This window comes from Larus michahellis, chromosome 3 (assembly GCF_964199755.1).
Source record: "Larus michahellis chromosome 3, bLarMic1.1, whole genome shotgun sequence".
Lineage (NCBI taxonomy): Eukaryota > Metazoa > Chordata > Aves > Charadriiformes > Laridae > Larus > Larus michahellis.
The window spans coordinates 116,271,942-116,299,639 of record NC_133898.1 but is presented as its reverse complement, the minus strand read 5'-3'; the positions used below and the strand labels follow the sequence as shown (position 1 = coordinate 116,299,639).

The window sequence follows — 27,698 nt, the reverse complement described above, 5'->3', positions numbered from 1 at the left end:
GACCTGTAGTCTGGCCTGGTGGCAAATGTGATACATGATCTATGGAACAGTTCTGATAATACAAGTGTTCAAAAGAGGACAGAGCATACACACACACACACGCTCGGCTTAAAATGCCCCAAACGAGTCACGTTTTCATTATCCATTACATTGGACTGCAATCATTTGCTGTGGAAGATAACAATGCAACAGATTCCCAGCAGAAAAGTTCTCTGCAAAGGAAGAAAAACAAAGTTCTCTGCAGAGTACACTACACCAAAGCTGTCAGTCACGCGAAGGTTCATAAAACTGGCACATTCAGATCAGATGAGTGTTCACTTGCAAACACCTTTAATCCTTTGTTGTTGTGGGTTATTATTTGACGGTGATTCTGCATTCTGATCATCTTCTCATCCACACTCATGGTGCACTCCAGAGAGATGCAGAGGGTCTGGATATCAATAGAAAGTAACCTCAGCAGACATTTCCTTCTTGACTAGAGATGTACTCACTGGATTTGATGAGCTACAAAGACTCAAAGGTTATGAGCTACAAAGACTCAAAGGTTATGAGCTACAAAGACTACGAAGGTTACGATTTCTAAGCAAATCCTTAAAATGTCTCTAATTTAGAGACCATACTCTAATTTAGTCTCCCCATACTACCATTGATTCATCAAGTATTTGGCTATAGAAAATTCTCCATAAAATAAATATGAAGGACATTGAAATATTGTGCCCTACATGATATGGCTAGGCTTCTTGAAGCTTCTTGAACCAGTAGTTGCTGTTGAGTTGGAAACAGGGAAAGGACTATACTGAAAAGATCGGCCCCAGCTTTAGCTCATGGCTCCCACCGTGTGCCTGACCTACTGAGACAAGGGCTCATTTTGATCCAATCAGCCAGTTCATAGAACCAAGATCATAGCACAGTAAGCAAGTGAGCCTTCTCAGACTGTATAATTTTGTCCACTGTTTGATTATGAGGGGAACAGAGGATTTATTCCTACCGTTATTCATCCTAATTTAACTTGCCAGTTTTATGTGTTCCTACAGAGGGAAAGGCATTCATCTAGAAGACCACCCAAAGCAAAAAGCTTATTTACATACTCTGAGATGAGATCTGTATCACCCTTCATAGCAATGCTTGAGACCCAAGCGCCTGATGCAGCCATATGGACATTAGGTTCGGAGCTTGGACAAAGCTCGTGAATTCTCCTGCCTGAGTTTCCCTGCCTGGAGAACCTGCTGGCTCTCCCTAAACAGGTCAACACAGGGGCATGTGCAGATTGGGCTCAGGCATCAGCTCACATCCTGAGCTCATCTGACAATACTAAAGGTGGTTTATGAGCATCTGAGTCAGGCTTCACCTCTGAATCACCTTCTGGAAAGATTTTCTTACCACAGAGAAGAAGGAGAGGTTGAGAGATTTCCCAACTAGATCACACTTGACTTTGTGACTACCCCCTCCCTTCCACTCTCTTATTTACAAGTCAGGCATGCTTTTAGCACAGAAACCAAGCCAGAGGAGTTCAGACCCAGATATCCTCAAAGCTGCTAAACAAAGGTTTGAACTTCAACATCTCCTTAACTGTCAATTGATGGGTCTTCAAACTCAAACAGGTTTTTTGCTCTGTCACACAGTATTTTATTAACTCCAGCAAACTGCTGTATTTATTCTTAGTTGTTTAGTTCTGCTGGAAATATGCATACATCACCATAAATATGAAGCAGTTAAGAAAGGGCCATCTTTTCATACATATTCTGCTCATGATAGAAAATGAAGTAACAAGGAAACATTGAGTCAAGAGCAGAAAGGGATTAGGATACAATTTCTATCAAATCTTCAGCATGCCTTCCACCGACTCTTGTATTTTCACTTTGTAGGCACATAGTGTATAGTACATGAAGTGCAAATGCCATCAATCTACTGTTTACAGTCTTTCTAACCTGAATGGCTAATAAGTTTAACACATTCATTTTTCAGTACAAATTAAGCCTGTCAGAATGACTCACACTTCTATATAAAGGAAGTTCTAAACATATTTAAGGTGAAATTTAGCTGTCAAAGTCAGTTAGTTTGTTGAGGTAAGAGGAATCCCATGTTTCTTCGTAACCTTTCAGAGAACACAGTATTTGGCAGATGCAGGCCTGTGCAAGATAAGTGGTTTTTAAACTTGTTTGGGTATGTACATGTGTGTGAAAGAGAGCAATTACAGACTCTGGAGAGCAATTCTGGAGAAGCTGAAGACATACTTCTTTGTCCTTTACTACTAGCAAGGGCCTTTATTTAAGTTAAGTTAGTGAGGTCTGAGGAAGGGCTTGCACGCCCATTTTTTCCCCTCAATTATGTAAGTTGAAATACTGAAAGACATTACTCTCCCTGCAAATCTTGCCTTGCTGGTGTCCCCAGTTATAACACCACTGCTTGTTGCACTTCAAGATCATTTTTCATTGCTGGTTTCTGAAATGTCTTATATACATATGGATGCTCAGAATGATCTTTTCCCGAAAAAAAAGATCTAGCAAAGCAAAGATGTTGTAAGCTAAACATGGCTGAAAGTCAAACAATTCTACTTTACAAATTTTTCAACCAAAAGGGTGAAATTTAGAGCAATGCAGATGTTCATCAATTTCTTTGGTCAACTAGCTAAGAACCTGATTTTCTAGTCAGGCAGTGCTTCAGTTGAAATATTCTGAGCAGCTCTTAATGAGTCTCCTCTCGGTGTTGGTGAAAGGAGACTTTAGAAAGATGAGATGACGTGCCAAGAATGCAGAGCAAATTAGTTGCTTCTCCTGCCTTTAGTATACTGCATATCCCACAAAGAGACGTGGGGACACTTGCCATATCTCTTTGAACTCACTATTTTGCATTCAGTCTCCTTGTTTCCATGTCCGGACCTGGGGGTCCACACCTAAAAGGCATGCCAGTAAATGACAGTATGTCTGTCTACAAAGTACAGACCCCCGTGCAAGACCAAAATTCACGGCTTGAAACCCCATCAGAAAATAAAAACAAAATTTGAATCATAAGTGCAGAAGACCTCCAAAAGCCCTGGGCCCAAAAGGAAAAAAAAGTGAGATGAAGTCAAATCTGCAGCATGGTGGTGAAAGCATTCAGCCAGGAGGAGGAGGATGTTGGTACAGGAAGGATGACTTATTACTGGAGGAGTAAGGGAAAAGGGACCATTATCCTTGCTGATCTACATTTGGCAATGCTGCTCCATTCTGAAGGGGCTGACAAGGAGAGTCCCAAGCTACTTAACCCAAACTCCACTCCTGGACTACAGCCCACATCACTGAACTGAGGTCATTAAAAACAATTCAGAGAAATACAGGAAAACTAAGATATCTGGGAAGAAGTGCGGTCTACTTTTTAAAGACAGGCTGCCCTCATGTCCAGGTTTCCTAAAAGCAGTAAAGTGAAGAAGCTTATGTATATCGTAGAATTGCTTAGGTTGGAAGGCAAGTCCAACCATAAACCTCAATGATCTGAAAGGTCCCTTCCAACCTAGACAATTCTATGACTCTATGATTCTATGATAGACATAAGCTCCTTCAATTCACTGCCCTTAGGAAACCCAGGCCTGCCCCTCAGGCAAACTGAATCACACAAAACAGTTGGAGCCTTTCCCTAGATGCCTAGAAAACTTAACCAGTGAAGGCATAGTCCATGCTGGATATCGGCTTTGTGATTTGCTTTCTTGGTCTTTAAACACTGCTAAACCATCTCAGTCCTTTCTTAGGAGCCTGTGACCTATTGTGGATTTCAGCCCTTGTTTAACCATTAATGCAACATGTCCCAGCATGCAGCTGGAGCTGCAGAGGGATGTCACTTTTTGACTTTTCCTTCTTCCCACCATCCCTTTCAAAGAACAGAAAATTTTCAACGAAAAATTCTTTGCTTCAGGATCACGAGAAGATCACCTTTTAATCCAATAGAGGATTAAACTAACAGGGATGTTAATGATGAGGCCAGTTAGCTAAATTGCTAAGGATCAAAGAAAGTTTTAACATTCCGCTGTCCACCTTATCTGTGGGCAGGTAATGCTGAATTCACCCACTACTGGAATTCTTGCATTTTTTATGGCACGTTTGAACTCTCCACTTCCATTCAGCGGATGCGAAATTAGATAGTGTCCTGAGATGGGTGGGCACAACATCGTTATACAAGGACAATTTTCAGTTAAAATTAGAGCCCACTTTCAAGCCCACTTTTGTTTCAATTCTTCATTTCTTCTAACTGAGAGTCTTAATAAGCCAATATGGCATCAACAACAGCTCGTGAGAGATTGCTGTTACCTAATCAAAAGAAGAATTGCCTTTCCAAAAGATTATATTTAGTTCCTTTTTTGGGGAAGGGAGAGGAAACTCAGCGTCAGCTGAACCGTATCAGGTCAGGCCAGTCACCATGGCAACAAATTTTTCTGATATCAGAAAGTATCACTTGGGAAGTGTGGTTAGTATAATAGCATCATGGATCATTTTCATACATTCACTTTAGACTTAGGCCTTGAAGGCACCATGTCCTTTTCTTCTGAAAAAGACTGCAACATAATGCACAACATGCGGATCATAGGTGCAAAAAATTGTTCCTATCAAAGAAACCAGGCAATTTCAGCTAAATATAGGCCGTGAAAAGTTTGGCTGGCAGAAACCCAGATTTAGCAGCTACCTAGTATAGTAGCCTGATTGACACGCATAGCTGTCCTGGCCCCTTTTTTCTCAGTTGACTATAGTTTAACAGTATTTGTCTGCTATTTACTATAATTAGATGCACAGATGTAGAATATTTCTGAGCAGCAGAATATTACCTTGAATAGTGACTGCACTTGAATTGTTTCGTTTCTTGTCACATTAGATTGAGCTGTGTTTAAAATATGCTGCTTTTGCTTTTAACAGTAAGGATAAATATGTAATTTGACTACACTGGGGGATTTTCAGTCTGTAATGCCATTCTTTTCACTTTTTTCCTCTCTGCAGGTAGGCACGTAGCTTCTAGAAGTGCTTAAAAAGAGCTGCTTAAGGATATGGTGGATTCTTAAATTAAGTCTTTTGGAGGATTTGCTCTCGTGGCATGAGAAGTGCTGGATTCAGTGCAGATACTAAGGATGAAATCTGATGTGTACAAAGCAGAAGGTCAAACACACCTATAAACTGCAACAAAGGTATTGAAGAGTCTTCCTTGTCAGTTAAACAAGTCCAAAACTCATGACTGGAGGAAAGAGGCCAGTTACCTCAATTCCACTGATTCAGTCTAAGCATTACACTTCAGGATAAAGCAATGTACCGCAAATGCATAAGTAAGTATCTTATATTTTTTTATACAGGGGAGTAAAGAAAACATTTTGCCGGCTACCATGTTGTGAGGAAGGGCGAGCCAAATTCTGATTTCACTTTCATCCATGTAAACCCTGAGCTGCCAAGTGAAACTCCTCAGGATTTACAAGCTGGTAAAATGAGCTCAGGATACGGCCCGGGATATTACATGAGGTAATGCTCTCCCGTATGGCTGGCTGGAGAGTTTCCTTACGGACCAGGGAAAAACCGCCCGGTCTGTGCAGGAATTACCGGGTGAAGCTCCACGGCCCCTGTTCTGCATGAGGTCAGACTAGATAATCAGAGTGCTCCCTTTTGGCCTCGAAATCTATGAATCTATTAAATGAAAACAAATGTTACAATTAATCAAGCTGCTTTTCCCCTGCCCTAACCCACAGAGTTAGTCATGAAAAATTGGCCTCTCAAGACATGGTTTTTTATGGCTATTTTGACTGTTGTTTGGTGCAATTCTGCCATGAATTAAAGACAAGAGAGGTGTCAATCTTTCAGCTTCGTTTTTGCACTGGTTACCTGCCATTACTGGAATCCAGAAATCCTTACTCAGTTCTGGCTTAGCTGAAGCTCAAATTCAGTTAGACCTTTGGAAGGTCTGAATAAGTAATTTCAAGGACCGGAGTAAAAGTTATTAGGCTGGTAACACATAGCTGTAGGAGGGACACATAAGTGTCCGTCAGCTGCAGCCTGCAACCATAGGATGCTGAATAACAACTAAGGTCCTATGTCGCACGTGTGGGCAGAGGTTACCCTCATAAAATGGAAAGCCTGTTGCATCATTCTTGTGTAGAGGATTGAATAATTATAATTGTGTAAGTGTAAACAGGATACATGTCATATATTTTTACCTGGATCCTGCACTCATCATCTATTTGGCATGGCCATAAGCCACGTCCCACATGTGCTGCAAAAGCTGAGACCCATCTGTGAGAACACAAATTGCACAAAAAATAGAGATGCTGCCATCACATAGTAAAGATATGACACCTTTACAAACCTACCCAATGATTAAGCTATCCTGAAAATAACTATTCTCAGCCATATTAGTTGCTTACTGTAGTAGTTTGCCTTCTTTCTGTGAATAAAAAAAACAGGAATTGTTAAATCTATCTGAGATGTTGAGCAATTTGCCAACAGATAAAAACCGAAGAAAGCTGCAAGATATACACACTTTGGTTGCACAATGTGATCTTCATTATCACATAAAGCCTTGGAAAATGGGATTTAGGAAGCTGAAGCTCTGCTGTGTGTAATGTCGGTTGTTTATTGTGCTTGATAAAATGATCTGAGTAAAGATCTTTGCACTGAGCATAGTCTTTTCAAAGAAATTTTCCGAGCTTATTTTCCAGATATAAAGTGGAAATATATTCTTCCTCCCTTTCTCACCCCATACTTACATATCTGCTATTTTGAGTCACCATAATGGACTAAGAGATTAGAAGCTTTCAGTTATTCTGAGAAAAAAATTGAAAATAGCAGTCATAAAGTTCGTTGAATATGAAAAAAATATGCATTGTTTCATGTTTAAATGCACGACAGTTAACTTTTGCCGTCATTCTTCAGGCTTTTGAATTACCAAACATGCTGGTAGAATATGACCTGACAATTCACTGGGGTGAGTTTGAAATGGCAACGTCTCCTGTGATTATCAAAACTAGGAATGACTGATACAGACTTTCCTACCAGATTAAATAAAACCTTCCAATATGATTATCATCTAAATGAACATATCATTATATGAATGATTCAGAGAATTTTAGCATTTGTATTGAAGTGACTTCACGCATTGCATTCTATTATCTGTGACAAGAGGCAGTGCTTTGGTGCCCACATGCACCCTTCTTGCAAATTTTTTAGGTGTCGTAGGATGTCTGAGACATCCGCATTGGGCTGGCAGAGATGACCTCCCTCTTCTGAAGACAGAGCTGGAGGCCAGCCAGGAGACTCACTAGAGCATCTGCCATGGCACTAGACATCAAAGTTTAGTCAGCTGCATTGAGCCTGCAGCATTCAAGTTCTCTCTGTATTAGCAGAGAACTACTCAATACAGTCACCAGAGTCTGGAGGGTGATTCAGCTTGTCCGATTGTAGACAGATAGTGGCTAAGCAGCCAAATCACTGGCTGGGTTTCAGTGACTGCATTAACTAGATCTCCACTGACTATAACAGGAGTCTAGATATGAAATTTACATGTAGATGGGTATACATGGGCATGTGGACTCTTAATCTCAAATGGATTCCCAACCACAGGGCTCAATACAGCTGCCCAAAACACTTAGTGTCATTTCAGATGTCATGGCATGTAACTACTTTTCAGGAAAGGCAAAGGTCTACCATATGTCCTGCATTACACCTGCCATCATTATGGGGATGTTTCAGACACATTTTGGCATATCAGATGGTACTAGGAACATAAATTCAGGCAACTGACCTAAGTCCATAATGTCTTGCCTTCCTTGCATACCTTCAGCAACTGGTGATGCATTCCAGATTGCAAAGACTACAGTCCCTAATAAGGACCAAGCATGCCTAAGGTAACTTTATACGCAGAACTGGGCAATTAATTAATTAACCAACTGCTCATCCAGTCTGGGTGTTGGGAAAAACTTAACTCACTGGAGCCTTTAGCTGGTGGCAATCACTGTCCTTCCTGTCTTATCATCCATCACCACGCTCATTTAGTGGTATTTTAAATCTTTCCTGTCCATGACTGCATTGACAAAATAGATTATCAGGGGCAACCAACCTCAGACTGCCCAGAAGAGGGTCAAATTAATAACTGGGAGGGGTCCTCCAAAATTGACAAGGTCAATCAGAATTAATGCTTGAGAAGAAATAAAATGAAGCAGATGAAAACCAAGAAACTGGGACTTCCCTGAGGGATGACGAAAGCACTTTAGAATAATGGCCCAATTATTTAATTCTGAATTTCAGTGAAAATCCTATAAAAGTACTTAAAACACCCCCATTAGCACTAAATGAGCTCATCTTGATTAATGTTATTAAAACAATTGCCAAAGGGTTTAGTAATGATTAAGTCTTTTACCTCAGGTGATAAATTCTTAACATTCTAGCTACATTAGGATAAAGCATAAAAATAAACGTTTATTTTCATTTTAATTTTTCTAATTTATGGCCTTCTTTCTTCACCCCTCAGTCAAACCCAGCAACACGTGCACATTTCCACCCTAATCTGAATAAGCGTCGCACGGGAAAATTATGCAATAATTCTCCCACTGTTTCAGTTGGGTACTTAGGTGCTTCAACATGTTCTTCCCACTAAATCTGGGCACTATGCAGGGCACCAAATTAGAAGATTAATCTCTCTAATGACTCTTAACGGCATGGGATGGGCTCAGTCAGATAGTCTGACCTGCTGTCTGACTGCATCTGTCTCTTTGTACTGATCTTCCTTAGATGCCTTCTTCAAATGCCTACATTTAGGTGGATGAATCCCAGTCTTCAAACCCTGCACAGGCACACAATTAGAGTAAGAATCCAAGCCCAGCTGAAGCCATTAAAAGGACCCCTGTTGACTTCAATGCTGAATTTGCCTAGATTTATGGCACTGGTAATTGAGAATCATGTTTGATAGCTTTCACATGCACCCCAGAGTATTCTGGCCTTTCCCTCTCAGAGACCTCAGAAGAACAAAATTGAAACCAAGTACGGGCTTTGTCTGTAGCACACACATGAAGGAGCCAAAACATGGGAGTCCTGCACCTCCCAGGTGCAAGCCATCTCACCTTTGGAGAAGATTAATCCTCTCCCATCTCCCTCCCCACAGAACAAGCAAGGAGAGAAGCCGAGGACAAAGCCATAGTCCTTCCTCTGCCAGCACCAGTTACGGGCCATGGCAGAGAAAGCCATGCTGTCTTTCCGAGGTAGCTCTGCTGCCACTGTGGATCATGACAGCCAGGGAAACTCCAGCTGCACTGTCTATGGGAGCTGAGGTCTCACTCTCCAATAACTCTAAGATCTTAGCACAAGTGCCATTTGCAGAGGACAAAATACATGGGAAGTTTTTATTTGCATGGGTCAAACCTCAGGGTGCACCACAAATCATCTTTAAAGAACTTCAGAAGTTCTAATTCTTTTTCCTCTTATATGTGTGTTCATGTGCTAAATCCCTTCCTTCCCTCCATCCCAATGCTGTGTGCATATTGGTATCACTCTACTGATACCGGGTAACAAACAGTTTTGCTGTTCTTCAGGTTCAAATGGTGTGGTATGAATGTCAGAATACCTTGAGAAGACCTTTAGAGCCCGCCCTTACTTTTCTCAAGTTCCTTCGACATCTCAGTCAGGGCTGAGAGCAAACTGTGACTCATGACTACTCAAGCTGTGTTGCACGGGGAATGATAGGAGGCTGCTTTTCCTTATCTTCTCTGTTACAGGCTCTTCTGGCTGCATCAGGGCACACTGAGGTTTGCTCTTGGGCAGATATAAAAGGGACATTTGGGGGACTGTTTTATCCTGTGAAGTCAGATGACCTCTAGTCCTTGTCACTGGGTAATTATACAAATATCTCTGTGGAAGCCCTTGGAGACAGGTGCAGACAACATCATATTGCCCTTCTTACTGGTCTTTGTATACACGGCATCTTCTCCTGAGATGTGCCGAGAGTATGGAGTCTACTTGTCAGGGAGACCCGAGGATCTCCTGTCCTCAGGTAGACACAACAAGGAGAGCCATAGGCAACCCGAGAAAAGTAGGCACGGTGGACTTATAGCCACCAACTGCAAACCCAGCATCCTGTAGGAGCATGTACAGCCTCTGGTGAAGCCTGCTTGGCTACAGCTGGGCTGTTCTAGCTGGTTATGGCACGTCTGCATGGATCTCTGTCACACCTCTGCAACACACTGCAGACCTAGCTTCACACCATACAGTGCCTCCAGCTCTTCATCCAAAAACCCTGTAGACATCCGTACTTCCGTGGGTTTTCTGCAAGTGGCACACAGGGAAACCCAGCATGGAAGGATACAGCAATACACAGGATAAGGGTCCTCCTAGCAGCTCCCTTTAGTGATACCAAGAAATGCTGAAGTGGAAAGGAAAAGGTGGCTTCAATCAATCCTGTTATGTCTCTTGGTAAACCTGCTTCCACAGATTGTTATTAAGTCATTAGTGATGTTGACAAAGAACTCACTCGATCTGAGATGACCTTTGCTCAAAGAAGAGTTTCGATGCTATTTTTGTGCCTGTATATGGCACAGCTCTTGGTCTGTTCAAAGGGAAATGACAAAGAAACCAGAGCCTGCAAATGCAGAGCTGGGAAATAATAACACTAAGGGACTTCATGAAGTAAAAATAAACCCAAACAAGTTTTAATTACTTTCTCTGACTTGAGTACTTTGTAAAAAAATTACTCATAAGTTGTGCAAAACCTCTGGTTTTCCACTTCCTGACGTTTCTTCGACAACTTGAATGATCTGATGAATTCTCTGGAAATGTATAAAGCGCGAAGATCAAGTTTCACAGATCTTTTCCCTTCATCCCACATTTTGCAACACGTAGCCATTATTGGATATCAGTTAGCAATTTGCTTGTCTTCACCGAGAGGTTGGCAAAATGTCCTTATTTGTTGCTGCTGAAAAAAACCCTTGATGTTTCAGTAGTTTCTCCCTATGTGCCAATGAACTGGCAGCAACATGTGCTTTCTTGCAGCTTTCTGGAAAAATATATCCTACTCCAGTTTGCAAACTTTGACTCCTAAGGACTCATTTGGCCTCTGAATTTATTTCTTTCTGGCTTTATTTAGCCTGTTACTGAAGTCCAGACCCTTTTCTCTTTTTCACACAGAATTTACTTTCCATCTTCCCCCTCTCCCCCCTATCCAGTTTCTCCTGCCCAAGGATGTTTTTGTTCTACCCAGAATGAAGATTCCCAGTCCTATGGTTGAACCCTGTACAGCCCACAGAAGTCTGGCCAGCCACATCCATAGCAGCAAGTTAAGTAGAGCCAGGACACAAGTACAGATCCCCATCATCTGAACCGGAAAATGGTTACAGCGGTGCCAGGACCATTCCTGACCCGGGCCAGCCAGCATCCTTCAACCAGTTCCTGGGCATAACTTGAGAGGTCGCACGATGCAGGGACTGGACTAGGCCAGGGACTATTCATTAGCCAAGTTAGTTGCAGCCACCTCATTTTGAAGGCGAAGAGACTTTAACAGGATGGACATTGCCAGGTGGCTTCAGGAACAAAGAATGAGACCTCAACAGACGTACGCTTGGGGTCCCAGCAGTCCCTTCTCAGAGCCCCTGGCCTGCTGCATTTGTGCAAACACAAGCAGGCGTACTGCAGGCTGTTAACCTCTCCTGGCCATTGAGTGTGTCTCCATCCTTTGGAAGGACGTGTGCCCACACGAGCCGGTGGGCAGGCCCATGAACACTATTTGCAAATGCTCTTTGGATTTCACTCTGGCATGGGTTTTCCCGAACCCTCCTCCCCATCCAGACACTCCCCATGCCAACAAAATACCCTTCGGTGTGGCTGGCTGGATTGTGCCAAGTGACTACCGCTACTCAGGTGCTGGTAAATTCCCACTGAGAGGTAATGCTGAATTTGGCTGTAGGTGTTTTTCCCCAATTAAAACTAGTGGGTCTGTGCTTTCTGAATGGGGGGTGGAGTGGGGTGGTGGTGAAAAAGTAGAAGAGCCCCATTCAATTGCACAAGCTTCATGGGCAATTAGTAACTCAGAGGGGAAAGAAATCGTGAACCAAATCATAGGAAATGGCAACGGAGCTGCAAAGATGACATCATAGTTTATTGGAATTATTTAAACATCTTAGACATATGTGCAAAGCTCAATGGAGAACTCCAGCGCTACATGCCAGTGAAAATCAGCTTTTCATTCAGGATCAAGTCAAATATCCTTCTGAGTTCATATTGGAGTGCTTTACTCATCTTTTTATACATGGCATCTAAATAAAGCCTCTGTCACAATTAGCTGGGCTGAAACAACCTTGGGTATCACATGACGATGCGTATGCTTTAGCTGATGTGCATCCGGAGAGAAAGCTAACCAGAACCACAGGATATTTCAGACCTCGGGGGGAGGGAAGTGAGCAACTCTGCTGTGGAAAGTAGCTGGAAGTTATCCAGCTTCCCCAGGCCAGTCAGTCATGAATATCCTGCTTTGGCCACAGAGGGGTTGTGGAGGAAGCAGGCTCACAACAATTGGGAAAGGTTTGTAACCACAGGAGTCAAATGAATGAAGCCAAGAGGCCGCCAAGTGATGCAATCCATGGAAAAAAAAAAAAAAAAAAAAAGAAGGAGAAAAAACAGAAAAAAAAAAAAAACCTCCTCAGCTCCTACACAGGAGCATTCATCATTCACTGTGACCTTCCAGGAATGTGCTGACAGACACAAAGCGTTTTGTGTGACATCGTGCCAGTGAAGGGGAATGACTGCTGCTCGCAGCATTGTTTCCTAACAGCAGGGCACCATCTCCTGGAGGCTGCGCAGGCTGTCCCCGCCGCTCCCGAGCACCGCCGCCGGGCCCGGGGGGGCCGAGGGATGCACCATCCCTTTGATTTGAAAGCAATTTAGGATCTTAAAAAAAAAAAAAAAGAAAGAAAAAAGAAACCCAATCCAAAACAGTTTTCAGACCTCATATTAAAACCAGCCGCTGCCTCAATTAGGCACAGGCGCCTGAGTGCCCGAGAGGGGTGTTGGAAGCCGGGGGATGCTGGGATGGGATGGGATGGGGCTGAGGGAGGCCTCTCAAAAATGTCCTGTCTGCTGGGGGTTGGCCGGTAGATACCGTTGTGCCGCTCGTGGGCACAGCACAGCCACCGCTGGACAGCCAGAGAAGGAAAAAAAGAGTATATTACAAAGAGAACAAAGTACGTTTCTTACCTTCACCACGCTTTCCCCTGTTTTCCAAGGACAAAGATGCGTCTGAGCATTTGTTGTCCCAAAGGAGGGTTGATTTGATCCACCATCTCCGGGTTTGCTGCCTTTGCTGCTGCTATGGTACTTGTAGTGCTGGCACCAGTGAAGCCGTATCTCCTTAAGCCACCTGGATCTGATATCAATTGCTTCTTCCTAGAAAATTTCAGAGTAAAATACACTGTAATTGTAGGTGCATTTTATGAAGGGAAAAAAAAATGAGGCTTATATACTGGATACAGGCATATCTGGTGACTTACACTGAAAATTATAGGAGAAATGAGAGTCATTAGGACGGCATTTCCCATTGATGTGTCCTTTAGGCTGTTTTGGCTACGCCATGCTTTATTTCTGCCTCCAGAGCTGTGCAGTGCCGCGTCCCCGCCGCTGCACCATCACCTGAGAAAAACCCCAGTCCCCGCGAGCCCACGGACACATCCCGCTCCCTGCTCATGGTCCCCTGTTGGGAAAGGGGGAAACCCAGAGCTGCAACATCCCGCAGGGCGGTGGGGCGAAGGCAGCGAGAGGAGGAGGAGGAGGACCCAGCCGAGTCACCAGCTTGGCAAGCAGCCACTTCACCAGCTTTTCTCGTGGATGGATGAGGCTGCTGAAGGCACAGGGAAAGGACAGGTAGGGAGACTGAAGTTTCCCTGAATATTATTGAAAAAAACCCCTTAGGGTGGTCCCAACATGGCCCTGCGCCATAAAGGCACAAGCAGCGCTGTATGCAGCATTGAGAGATACAGACATTTGTGTAAAATCAGTAGTCAAGTAAATATGAAAACGTCTTCTGTGAATCTCAACCTACACCAGGAAGTTCATCTCCCAGAGCCGTGTCTGCTGGAAACAGGAAAATTCAGATATGTTATCAAAATCACTCTGCCAGCAAAAGCGGTACAGGAGGGGACACGGTTGGGGTGGCAGGCATTTTCCCTTCCGCCGCGCCTCTGCTGGGGACTTTGCTGCCCTGGGGGCTGGCAGTGGGGCTGTCGCAGCATGGTGTTTACAGACACCGCGCTGCCAGGGCAGGCTCTGCTTCCTTACTAGCAGAAGATGTGGCCTTGGAGGTTCAGAGATCGTATTGAGCCATGCTTAGTGCAGATGACAGCGTCTCATTCTTCAGAAACACCTCCAGGGCCCTGCTCATTTCCTTGTCAGTGGAATAAACTTTATTCCCTGGTGACAGCCAGGCAGCAGACTGCTGGTTTGGTTACCGCTCCAACGCCATCTCTCAGACCCCCTTTGTAAAGCCCCTTTTCTACCCAGTCCGGACACTAACTCAGTATAATGTGCATTTGCCTGCGTACGAGTAGAGTGGATTTTATTCTTCCCTGTGCAATGGCTCTTGTCCAAATTCTTAGACTCATTACAAAAAAAAATTTAAAAAATTATCTGCTCCATTTTATACCTGCAAAACTCTTAAGTCCTAAGCCCTTTGATGTCTGACATACGTCTTGCTACTCTGCTCTTATTAAAACAGAAGTCACATATTTTAGCTGCAGGACAATGCCAGGAGCAGAAGTGTCTAGACAGCTGGGTACATCTAGGAGCGCACGCTGCTGACCATCAGCTGAAAGGTGGCCAGGCAGCGAGAAGGTTTCCCCACGCTCCTCTTCTATTGCCTTTCCTGAAACCCATCCAGCCCATCACATCACGAGAAAGGAGAAGGAGGAGTAACATGGGGGCATGTGGCATTAGGCTGCCCTCGGCACCATGGCGCCTGTCTTGCTGAGGACTTTGGCTGTCAGGCTGGCAATTCAGAGGATGCAGGACAGCAGAAAAGAGGCTGTCGTGATGCAGGTATGGATGGGGCAGCCAGACTTGGCCAGGCTTTGTGCCTGAGTAGAGCTGGGGCTCAGCAGCCTCACAGCCAGCAGGAGAGAAGTGGAGCCTATCCAACAGGATGGACAGATGTGGGTAGCAAGGTACTGGAGGTCCTGGCCATGGCTGGGGTTGCACACTGAGGGGTTCCCACGTGTCTTTCTGGATTTCAACACTGCAGACTGGAATAGGCTCATCTGAAGAAGAAGTAAAATAAACAGTTCCAATAAAAGGTGTAAGGGGCTGCTGGTTCCCCTGTGTCCTCCACAGAGGCAGTGGGTCACCTGGCCAAAGCCAGGGAGAGGACACGGTCGGGTGATATGAAGACAGAGACTGGGAAGGTAAGGAGCCAGTACAGGAGTGACTGTAGGATTACGGTCCAGGCTCAGAGAAGCAGGACGTGGGGAAACAGTTGGAGGAAGTAATAGATGCTACAACCCTTTAATAAAAAGAGAGTAGAAGATGCCAAGATAAACTTGCTCTTCTGTCCTTGCCTGGAGCTAAATTTTCAGGGCCATCCAGGTGATGAAATGATGAATCAGGCAGAGATAAAGGATTCACAGCACCTCTGTGTAGCATTGTGGCTAGAAAACCGGGTGCTGAGTGGTGTCCGGTGTGCTTTAGACAAGCATCTGGGTTTCCCACTTCAAAACCAAACACTCTGCTTCTTTTCTCACAGCCCAGCTGCAGCCCTCGGTCTCCCACCGCTGCCGTTGGCTGCAGTCACAAGGCTGTTCCCATGCCCCGTCCTAGCTTCCTTCTTGGCATCCACTTCTGGGAACAGCCATCCATGTGCCCCATGTATCTGGGAGCATGTGATCCTGGGCAAGTGCCTTATACCCTGCATGCCGCAAATCAGACTTGCTGGGAACAGTTCCCAGGGACTTCCTCAGTAACTGCCCAGTGGTCTCTTACTGTGTTTATTGGAAAATGGGGAGACAATCAAAGCAAACCTGTAGGGAAGCATAAAAAGATCAGATCTAATCTAAGCGGTGGGTAACAGCCTGGCTAGACAGAGTAAAAGCTTCCAGTTACAATTCATTTAAGAGACTAACTTCCTCCTATTCCGCGCCTGATGCAACAGCTGATTTTTATGAGATAATCAGCCAGAGCACTCCAGTTATCTAAGGAAAGGCTTCATCTCCCAGAGAGCAATGAAATACTAAGCCCACCTGGTGTCAAATGGCATAATTTAACTGGTGGTTTGCACCAGTGGATATCAAAGAAAGATCTGACTCGGTATCTGCAAAGGCAATGTTAGTGAAAGGTAATATCTGTTCACTACGTGACTGTGGGTTGTGGCAGCATGGCACCAGAAAGTCTATGAAATAAAGAGCGTTTTCAGCCTGTGCAGGGACTTTCATCCCCACCTATCTCAAGCCTTTTGGGCTTGCTACATCCCGTGAATCACTCCTCCCTATGTAAAGACAACAGAGCTGCGTCCACCTTTGCACAACAAATGCTGAATTCCCACAACCGCTTCATTGATTTTTGCTGAAGATCTAGAAAACTGACACAACGCTCTTTAAAAACAAGGTTATGGGTATTACAATTCATCAGAAAAGCAGCGCTACCACACCGTAGCAAGAAAATGAACACAATGTTTTCTTTATCATAAAATCAAAGCATATTGCATTCAATAACTGCCAATTTCTTTTTTCTAACTCCACATATGTTGGGACATGGAAAATTGGGTACGGGGAGGCTTTTAAGGAGGAAATTGCATCTTAAATTTTTTAATATATTTCCACAACTTCCAAGGTTTTCAAGAGTTCCTGATGAATTAGAGGATCTCAGTCCTGAGAGCTGAATTTAAACGACCATAAAAGGACTTAAATTTCAGATGATGGGTGCTCAGCCATTCTGAAATTCAGGCGTTATTACAATGTTTCCAGTTAGGCACCCAAAGTCATTAGTCACTTCTGAAAACCTTGGCATAGAGTAAAAGAGAAAATCTCCAACTGAGCTAACATCCTTCTTGTACAGTCTCGTAAAACAAAAAACTAGAAAAAAATGTCCAAAAGCCCATGAGTGAGTCAGTCTCATTCATTGTGACTGTGGTAAGCCGTAAATTATTTTTATTTAATAATAGCTAATACCTGGCTTTTATACAGCATTTTTTTTTTCATTATCAGTGGGCTATAAATGTATTATAATCTTTAAATGCAGCATCGTGGAGCCATTAGCACAAGAATTTAGTCAGTGTAGACAGACCATCATGGCAAAAGAATCCAGCTAAACAAAACATACACCGAAGTATTTGCTCCTTAGAAGACAATGGGAAATTTTAAGCAGGCAAAAATTCTGGTGTCTTTCTCACATATTATTCTTAAGAATGCATTTCTCGGTCAGATTGAAGACAGTTGTGTCATTATTTCTTTCTCTGCTTTCTGTTGGTTCCTCCTACCAAGCCAAAGGGAAGGAGGTTGTGTCACAGATCCCAACAGCAGGATTTCCATCCCATCCTCCAGAGCAAAAAGGCAGGAGGTTGCGCTGTGGTTGCGCAGTGTCTCCCAGAGTGGCTGTTTCGGCATTTACCCAAGGCGGTACCTGAAACTATCCCCTGGCCCATAAGCCACAGGAATTGACTCAACAGTCAAGGGGCCAAAATCATAGAATCATAGAATCATAGAATTGTTGAGGTTGGAAGGGACCTTTAAGATCATCGAGTCCAACCTTTAGCCTACCCTGACAAGAGCCACTTCTAAACCATGTCCCTCAGTGCCCCATCTACCCTTTTTTTAAACACCTCCAGAGATGGTGAATCCACCACCTCCCTGGGCAGCCTATTCCAATGTTTAATAACCCTTTCAGTGAAAAAATGTCTCCTAATATCTAATCTAAACCTCCCCTGACGTAACTTGAACCCGTTTCCCCTCGTCCTATCACTTGTCACCAGGGAGAAGAGGTCAGCCCCCATCTCTCTACAACCTCCTTTCAGGTAGTTGTAGAGGGTGATAAGGTCTCCCCTCAGCCTCCTCTTCTCCAGGCTAAACAACCCCAGCTCCCTCAGTCGTTCCTCATAAGGTTTGTCCTCCAGGCCCCTCACCAGCTTTGTAGCCCTTCTCTGGACACGCTCCAGGACCTCAATGTCCCTCTTGTAGCGAGGGGCCCAAAACTGAACGCAGTACTCGAGGTGGGGCCTCACCAGTGCCGAGTACAGGGGGATGATCACTTCCCTAGTCCGGCTCACCACACTATTCCTGATACAGGCTAGGATGCTGTTGGCCTTCTTGGCCTTCTTGGCCACCTGGGCAAGAATCCTCAAGCATCCTCAGCACCACTCTCGGCCTGGGGTATTTGAGTACCCTGGGGTACTTATTGAGGTACCAGTAGTTTGGCTGCAGGAGCAGACTCATTCAGGCTGTGCCACCATCGCGTTCCTGCTGGCCAGGCTTGTTTCACCATGGAGGAACCCGCTGCCAGTCCAGCTACCGCACGCCTGCATGGACCTGATCAAGCAGAGGAGCCTTTTGGCAGATGGGTCCGGCTTGTTCAAATCGAAAAGTTCCAACCTGGCATGGCCAGCAAGCACCAGCGCTGGGCTGTGACACAGGGAAGCCAAAGCGGTGGTGGTGGTTGCCCGAGCAGGGCCACATCTCATCCAGACCCACCACCCTGTGGCTTAGATAAGCCCCAATCTGAGCCTAAGCTGCGCTGAGCTCTACTTCTCTCACCACAACATTCTTGCTGGCTGGGACCAAGCTCCTGAATGTTCTTACACAGGGTTGCAAGCACGTGCAAAGCCAGGCGAGAGCTGCAAATCGCAGAATCACACAGAATCACAGAATGGCAGGGGTTGGAAGGGACCTCTGGAGATCATCTAGTCCAACCCCCCTGCCAGAGCAGGGTCACCCAGAGCAGGTCACACAGGAACGCGTCCAGGCGGGTTTGGAATGTCTCCAGAGACGGAGACTCCACCACCTCTCTGGGCAGCCTGTGCCAGTGCTCTGCCACCCTCAAAGGAAAGAAGTTCCTTCTCACTTTGAGATGGAACTTCCTATGCTCAAGTCTGTGCCCGTTACCTCTTGTCCTGTCCCTGGGCACCACTGAAAGGAGCCTGGCCCCATCAATGGAGCCCGTCATCTGGCTCCTGTGTGAGGGCCCTATAAAGGTCATTTCCAGCATTTTTGTAAGTGATGCTATACAGCTTTTCTGCACAAACCCATTGCATCGTTACTCATAGCTAGAACTGGTTGCTGGGCCGGGCAGGCTGAAGGTTGATTTAGGTGGGGAGACTCCAGCAGTTTTCAAGAGGATAATAAATAGAGACTTTGCAGACAGCCTTGGTGCCACAGCAGCTATCATTTTGTTCCTGCTCGGCTGTTCCTGCAACAGCTCCTCAGCCGAGCCTCCTGACAACAGAGAAGCAGATGAGCGTATGGGCAGGATCAGGCCCAGGGCACCCCCATCTCACAGTCCGTCTGACACAGAAATGCAAAAAGACGGAAATGCAAAACTGACCCCTCTTAAGGAAGGTAAGAATAGAACACCTAGGAAGAGAGCACAACCTGAAATGGAACCACAAGTCTCCAGGAAAGAAGGAGGGAGAGGTGGATGCAAAAGAAGAAAGAAATACATAATAGAAAATAATCCATCCAAAGCACCAAGCAAATGTCCTGGATAGACACAGTCAGTACAATTTTCTGGCTATTTTCTTTCTAGACCAATCTTAGAATTCGGTCCTTTTGTATTAGTTTTATATATTAATTTAACAGTCAAACCAACCCTCTGTCTTATGTTTAGCCAGTTTTAGAAGCTGGAGCTTCATTTCCTTTGCAAATAAGGCTTTCTTTTAACATAAAATGATTCCAGATTAAAAAAAAAAAAAAAACAAAACGAGCCCACACCTGACAAATTGTCACATAAAAATTTAAAAAGCATTTTAAAGAGTTAAGGACTATGATGCACTTGTATAGCCAGCCCATCATTAAAATAAATACTACTTTTTCATCCTAAGCACAAAATATGAAATATTCACCTAGGACAAAATATTTTGCAAAAAAAAGGAACATAAAAATTATTATCCTGCTCCAGAAAATAGGCAATGATTTTATTTGACTTATGCTTACACCTCTTGAATTTAATAAGCGTTTGCCTACGGCTATGGAAGGCCATGCGTGTGGTCATAACTGACACATATCAATCAGTTTCACAGGTAAATTGGTGGGTACCTACTTTGACCACGTATCTGGAATTTCCCATTTTCGTCATTAAGAATTGCAATCACAGCGTTCTTTTCGGGAAAGTTTTTTGCCATTAGCTGCAGTATTCCCCACGGGACGCTCTCTCTTCGAAGGCAATGTTTAGAAATTCAGATGAGCCAAAACTCTACCTCCGTGTTTGTCACCGGCACGTTTTGGGAATGTTATCCCTGGGTCAAGGCTCATCTTGCTGCATTTTAATGAACGGTGGGCGCCCTTCCGATTTGCATAATAGCCGATGTTTTAAAATCCAGCAGAAGCTAACACCATATTATCCCCTGTCACAGGAGCACCTGGATAGCAGTGACCTGGACACCTCACTGCCGCCATTATTCAGTGGGTGTCATAAGTGCTCAGAGCTTCTGAAAATCAGCCTGCTTTTAACAGGTAGCTAAAAATACATAGGCACAGGCTTGCTTACGAGCCGGAGCCCTTCGGCCTCCCCGCCCTGCCTGTACACCGGTGCCCCCAGCTATTTCATTTTCTTCTTGGCGGTGGGGCTTTGGAAGTGCCGTGATACACAACTGCATCGCTGTCACTTAGCAACCTTTGCTGTGTTCCCTAAATGAAGTGTTTTATAGAGGAATTCATGTAAGTTCGGCATTTATAACCAAATCAAAGGCTTTTTCCCCCTCTGTCACCAGATAATTAAAGCATAATAATTAAAGTTTAAAATAACCCCGTGAGGGCTGTTTCTCACTGATAGAAATAGAAACGAGGAAAAACTGATCTAAGGTCCTGCTGTCAGTTACTGGGATTGCATTTACCTAATTTTTAACCTCTTGTTGCTTGTTGCGGAAGGACACTGCGGAGCTGGGGTGTTTGCTGGGAACAACCGCCTTGGAGATCGCCTCTTGCAGGAGCCCCTGCAAGAGCTGCAAGAGCCCTGTAGCCTTAGCTACACTTATAGTTTAGTACAGTAAGAACAACGTTAGTGGGAGATCTGATTGTTTCCTGACTTATTTATATCAGTGCAGCTTTTAGGTTGGGTGGATTTCAGCATTATGGTTTATTCCCCTTCTTAATGTAAATGATAATAATAAAGTATTGTCAAGCATACATGAGGAAATTTGAAGCAGCATAACTGCGTGAGAGGCTTGTTCAGATTTAACAATACACGTATGGGTAACGCAGCAATATTTTTTGCACAGACTGAGCCAGTGACTGTTAAAAAATATGGCCCAGTAGCCCTGAGTGGTTGAAAATGGCTGTAAGTGCAGGCTCCTCTGCTGAGAGGATTGTGGGTGATGGACATCTCTCTGCATCTCTTGACCCTCTCCACCAGCAGCCAGCCCACCCTTGGCTGCTTCTCCTTTGGCTGGTGGGGAGGGAAACTGAGGCAGGGATGCATGTGGCTGGAGACACCTTGTACCACGGGTCGGGCAGCCAGGAGGGCCTCGAGAGGACTGTGGATGCTGGTATATGAACCTGAGCTGGTGCTGGTGCTCAGGTCCATCAGCAAGGGTCAGGCTGTTGGTGGGACCGAAACCCAAGAGCTGGCTGAGCTGGCTGCATGCTGCCAGTCCTGCTCAGCCCTCCTCGCAGGAGGGGGTCCCCATCCCCAGCTGGGATCTCCCCCCCGAGCAGTGCCGGGAGGCAGCGAGCAGGAGACACAGGTGTGCCAGGCTCTCCAAGTGATTTTTTTTATTTTTCCCCTAGAAGACAGCACTAAAAAAGGAAATGAGAAGCGGCCTCCTCCATGGCTGAGATTCACTCCGGAGGGCTGTTTCTTGCCTGCCGCTCTCCTCCTATGTTGCAACACAGGAAATTTGCTTCTGCTAACACCTGGTGTTGTTTCAAACAGCCAGATGGTCCTAACCTCAGTCTCCTGTAATTGATGGCCTACTTGTCTAACCCTGTAACTATCTCTCACTTTAGACACAGATGCTGCATCTCTCTAAATACCGTTCCACATTAAAACATCCTACCTTCCTGTTTCACATATCAATCAATGCGGCAATTCTTACAGAAACCAGCAATGGTCTGTGTAAACCAAGAGACAGTGGGTGTAAGCAAGCAGAGATAAAATTTTGCAGGCTTAAATTACAAATTGGATGTGCGGTTGAAGGATTTAGACTCACTTAGCAAAATTAGCTGGGGCATAACCAGCAAGTAAACAGACGTTATGCGGTAACCCCAGGAGCAGATCTCCTAGCTGTTTGGACTTAGCTCACGAAAGCCAGGATGCCCTGGTATAGACTACTCTCTCTTATGATGACTAACGCCAATTTGGTGTTTCTACACACCACCCTAACTCTCTGCCCATTTCTGGCAAATCCAAATCGCCTTATACTTGCAATATCATTTTTCTGTGTTCTTCTGGTAGGTGGTTCTCCCTAGGTCTCTTACTGCAGGGATCGTGATGAGACATCCTAGAGGCCACCACAGTACCAGAAGCCATTAGCAAAGCAGGGACACTTTGTGAGTTTGAAGGCCAGAAGCTTTTTACTTGACAAATTGGGGTCTGCCCTGCACTCCCCGCTTCCTCTCAATCCTTGTTCTGAACAGACTGAAGGCTGACACAGTACCTGGGACCCTGGCAATGGACCTAGAAAATTGAAGCTGAAGTTACTAAGGCTACCAAGACTTTTTGTTTCCTGATGTTAAATGGAGACCGTATTCTTCCTTTTCTCATGGGACAGCAAGGACAAAGCTTCACTGTCAGGTGTTCAGAAGCTGAGTCACTGGTGGTGCTTCAAATATCTTTCTTGCACAACCCCTCAGTTTCATATTCATTTCTCAAAAGTATTAATGCCTTGTCCTGAGAGCATGCCTGGGACAGAGGAACTCCCATCATCACCTTCTTGTGCATGGAGAACTGAGGCACAAAGCACATTGAAAGATTCACCTCGGCCAACCCAAGATGTCTGTGTCAGGGCACAGGCTGTCTCCTGTTCCCAACTTGGGACCAGGTTTTTGCTCCCCAGTCAGTCCTTCCATCTTGGGCAGATGGTTTTGATCCTGCAATTTCTTTACTTGTGGTATGTCACTGCTCGTGGTCTCATCTGGCTGTGGTTATGTCCATGCTCTCAAGTTCACTGATAGACACCAGGCATGTCACTTTATAAGGTGTGCTCGCAATTATATGATGATTACTATAAGAATAAAGAGGTCATGTGTAGAATGGAGATGGACATGGTAAAATTTAGGTTGCAGTTTCATGGGACATAGACAAAAGCATAAGGTCCTGCTTCCCTCTGAGCCCATTTAACGCAGTAACACGGCACAAAACTATCCTGGGAGTACGGCAAGGGGTGGAGAATCGTGAGGAGCAAAGGAGGAGACATGGAGACCGACTTTTTCCTTCAGGCAGTAACAAACTGGTAGATCAGATCAGCCGCCCGTGAAACCACAGCCTTGATTTACCAGAATTTACTGGGTCAAAAGAAAATGGAAGTGATTCCATGGCAATGATAGGTGCAGAGGAGCAGTCAAGAGCGAGAGCAGAAACGGGCCTTGCAGGGAGGTGCAATACTCGTGCGGGCTCTCAGGCTGTGCAGAGACCGCATTAGAAAGCAATGTGGTGTGAAAGGCTGAACTGCTCCCTAAGTCACCGCATCTCAATACAGTCTGTTACTGACACAAAACAACCAACCAACCCACCCCAAAAAACCACCGAACTCCACCATACTTTGAGAAACAACAACACTTCTGTTATTTCCATTCACACAGCGCATGGATTAGAAATGCGCAGGGCACTGCATTTTTACATGACATCTGGATCCCTACAGGAAAGTGAGCATGGTAATATTGGGGCTCCCAGGTTGCTCCCATATTTGCTTTCGGGTATGATTTTCTGTACATCCCCATCCACACTTTTTCTCTAAGAAGCCTGTGCTAGCAGAGCTTTTAGATTTTTCTGGTCTTTTTGGAGAACTGCAGGGATGATCTCAGCCTTAATATTGCACAGGCTTGCACTAGACAGAGGTGGAAGCAGTTCAGGACCAGATGGTGCCTCCTCTTGACATTGGACTGAACTACAGAAGAACTGAAGCACCTCCTCAAGCCCATAGGAAGAGCCCAGCTCATCCCAAAGCCTCTGGAAGGGGAGGGCCAAATATCTCACTATCCAGCCAGATGGGACACAGGTGGGGAAAGGAGCTACAGCCTGGACCTGGGACGCAGACCCAGCTCTTCCCAGGTACAGCACGGACATGTCAGCAAACCGGTGGGATGCAAACCTGGTCTCTGGCACACAACCGCCCATCCTGCACGCTGCTGGTATGGTCCCCAGCGTGATTTTGGCCAGCCAATGCTCCTCCAAGCAATGCCCGGGCACGGTCTGAGGGACAGCAGAGGACAGGGACTGCCCTGACTGGGCAGGCAGGCAGCCGGACACTGGCCAAAGAGTGCCAGTTGGGGAGGGGGCCAAAGAACGGGCCCTGCCCTTTACTGGGCAGCAATTTATCTGCACAGACATAGCCACCGAGCCTGAAATATAAATAGCTGTATCTAGCAATGGGGAATGGAAACTGTCCTGGTCATTGGGTTTGATATATTTATGGCCGCTTTTAACGTAAATCTGAGTTTTCAGTGCTAACGGACCAAGCTTGCAGAGGATTCTCTCCTTCCGCCACAGTATTTTTGGCAAAAGTCAGAAACAAGTAGATCCACATCTCCTACCTCTTTGCCTTCAGTATCCTAAAAGGATGAGAGGGGTCGGGAATTGGATGAAAATCCGTAGCACTTGCCATTCCCACTTCAGATTGCAGTCGTCACTGTGCGTATCTGAGCAGCCATCCAGATGTTACTGGAGCTACTCCTGTGTCAGTAAGATCAGAGAAAGGCCTCCGCTGTTTAATTTTTGGATCTGTATTGGCTATGAATCAAAGGGCCAATGCATATTGAGACATCAGGGAAAAGGTCTTTTTTTGCCCGTGTTAACAGCAATGTTCTAAGATAAAGCTGTTATTTTAAAACACGACCTATTTTCACTTTGCACTAGTCCTCTTAACTGTCCTGAAAAAGGAGGATGTTTATACAATTTTGCAAAGAAACGTGAACCATGCTACTCCATTTCCATTTCTTTGTTCCAAAATGTATTCCTCTTGTTGAGATTCCAGCAGACAAGGAAAGCAGACACAGCGGTTACTTTCCAACGTGAAACTTAAAACCACAATCTCCCGCTCAGAAAACACAGAATGAGTCACAGGAAGGGGCCACTTGCTTGCAAAACTCATTAAAAGCAAGGCAAGGCAAAATGGATTTCCTGTATCAATAAATAGATTGCTGGCAGCAGGCTGAACACCTGAAAGTGCTGGAGGCTAAAAACCCGTCCAAGGGTAGCCATTAGAAAAGCCAGATCAATTCTTCAGCTTGGAAACCGTATCTCCCCAGTACACGGTTTTCTTGGCATTCGTTGGCTTAATCCAGCAAAGTGCTTAAGAATATGCCTAAATTTCAGTGCAGGGGGAGCTGACTTAAGCACATGCTTAAATAGGTTGATAAATTACGTCTGTATCTGTTTTCTTACGCAAGCCTTATTAAAAGGGTGGACGCGTGGTACCGGAGAGGTGTACACACTGCAGGCGAGAGCTTTGTTTCCCAAGTTCATGAAAAAATAAAGAAGCCCTAGCCCTTACCTGAGCTTAAAATTTAGCTGGAATTGCAACTTTGTTTTGCTGTTAGCAGCATCCCTTGGATCCTTAAGCATAGATCTCCTTTTGGTCAATGTTTTCCTCTCCTGTTTGGCAAATGAAGCCAAAACGGCCTTCTCACCCCCCCGTGCAGTGCAGCCACACGGGATTTCAGGCAAGGCTGCCTGGGAGGCAAAAGGCAGAGCTCAGCACCTGACCTGCTGCCACCCAGGTCAGCGCAGGGATGGAAACAAGAAGCTGCCTTTTGGCCACTCGCTCTTTTTTTGTTCCCTTTCTCTAGTTCCTCCTAGAAGAAAACTCATTTCGCCTTTATTATTGTCCCTCCCATCCCAACGGCTGGAAAGCTCTTGATGAGGTTTCCTTCCCCAAAGCATCCAGCAGCTGGAGTTCCTCTGCACCACTGCTGGCTTTTCTTTAGTGCCAGTCTCTCGTCTCTCATTTACAACCAGCCCTTTCCCTGCCTATCTCCAACGTGCTACAGAATAAAAGCAGGGGCTGGATTTTACTGCAAGCAGAAGAGCTCGGACTACCTGAGGTTGCGGCACTGTGACCATACTCCCTTCACCACCGTACTTTGCTAAACTTTTATGAAAAGGGAAAAAAAAAACAAAACCCAAAACTCAACCCAAAAAAAGCCCACACCAAGAACGAGCACCAGGCTTCACCTTTTTATGCATTCACAGATGAGCTGAAAGTTTTATTAGTTATATTTTTAGGTACTAGCGCTTAGCACAAACGGTTTTCTGCTTCTTGCCATGAGCGATACTGAGGTACTCGATGGCATCTGCAATCCATACTGAATTAACACAATTTATTTATAAGGAAAAAAATAATGTAGTATTCTGGGAATATTCCCTACCTTCCCCATAGCATCAAAAAAACCCCAACCTCATGGTCTTTGCTCCTCAGAAGGCTCGTGGCCTCAGACTTTTCTACTTCTAGTGTTAATGGGATATTCCAGGAGGAATGAATATGTCCTTATAAAGTTTGGTTTGCGGATGCAAAAGCACTATTTCGCTGACTTTTAATTAAAAAGGCACCTTCATTTCAAAGCCTGTCTCCAGAGTTCCAGTGTAAATGTTTATACAAGCCAGAGACACACAGAAAATAGAGAAGACCGAAGCAGCAGTGACTGCAGGCTGCCCAAATACGGCTGCTCTTGTATTTTTAACACCGAACTTGAGCTGCCGCAGAGCCTTATCAACCCCAAACATCTTTGTTTTCATACCAACTAACACAAGGCTGGCACTATCACTACGGCTGCAGTCAGTTTGCTCAGCAAACGCGGCAGAGGGAGCAGAAGGCAGCGCTGTGTTCTCACAGACAGGAGGAAAGGGTATTTTTCTTCTCACAAAGCAGAATGGCTAATGTCAAAGAGGAGGAAAAAGTTAAAAAAAAAAAAAAAGAAAAAAAAAGAAAAGGCTATCTAGTCTCATTGCTGTGAATGACAGCGCTCCCATTCAAAACAGATGGCTGGCTTTTCCTTAGGTCACATCAGGAATTAGAGGAAAGGAAAATTCAAAAAAATTCTGGGGTGGGGTAAGATTTCCAACTGGTTCAATTTACTCCAGTTCCCACCTGGTTGCTCTTGGATCCAAGGTGCTGTTCCTACACCCCAAAACAGCCAGAGCCCAGATCCTGGCCCCGTCTCCCTCAGTAAACTCTTCCCATTTGAAAAGGCTCCGGGTCAAACGCTGTAGCTGAACAGCAAAAAAATTTTGCAAGTGCTGGAAGTTCCACCGGATAGCCCTGATAAGAGACCAGCAATTGAGACTGGAGCTACAAAACACTTTACAGAGTTTCAACAGTTCCGCAAAAGCACTCTGCCACTATCAAAGTATGCAGAAAAATAGAAAAGCCAGAAAAAA

General features: G+C 45.0%; 1 long non-coding RNA gene across 1 annotated transcript in view; it reads right to left on the bottom strand.

Moving 5' to 3' along the window:
* Positions 1-13,290, bottom strand: part of LOC141741343 (uncharacterized) — a 48,091-nt gene extending 34,801 nt beyond the window's left edge. The window contains exon 1 of the long non-coding RNA XR_012586348.1: positions 13,176-13,290. This is a non-coding gene — a long non-coding RNA (uncharacterized LOC141741343). The remainder of the gene's footprint in view (positions 1-13,175) is intronic.
* Between the last annotated feature and the right edge of the window lie 14,408 nt (positions 13,291-27,698).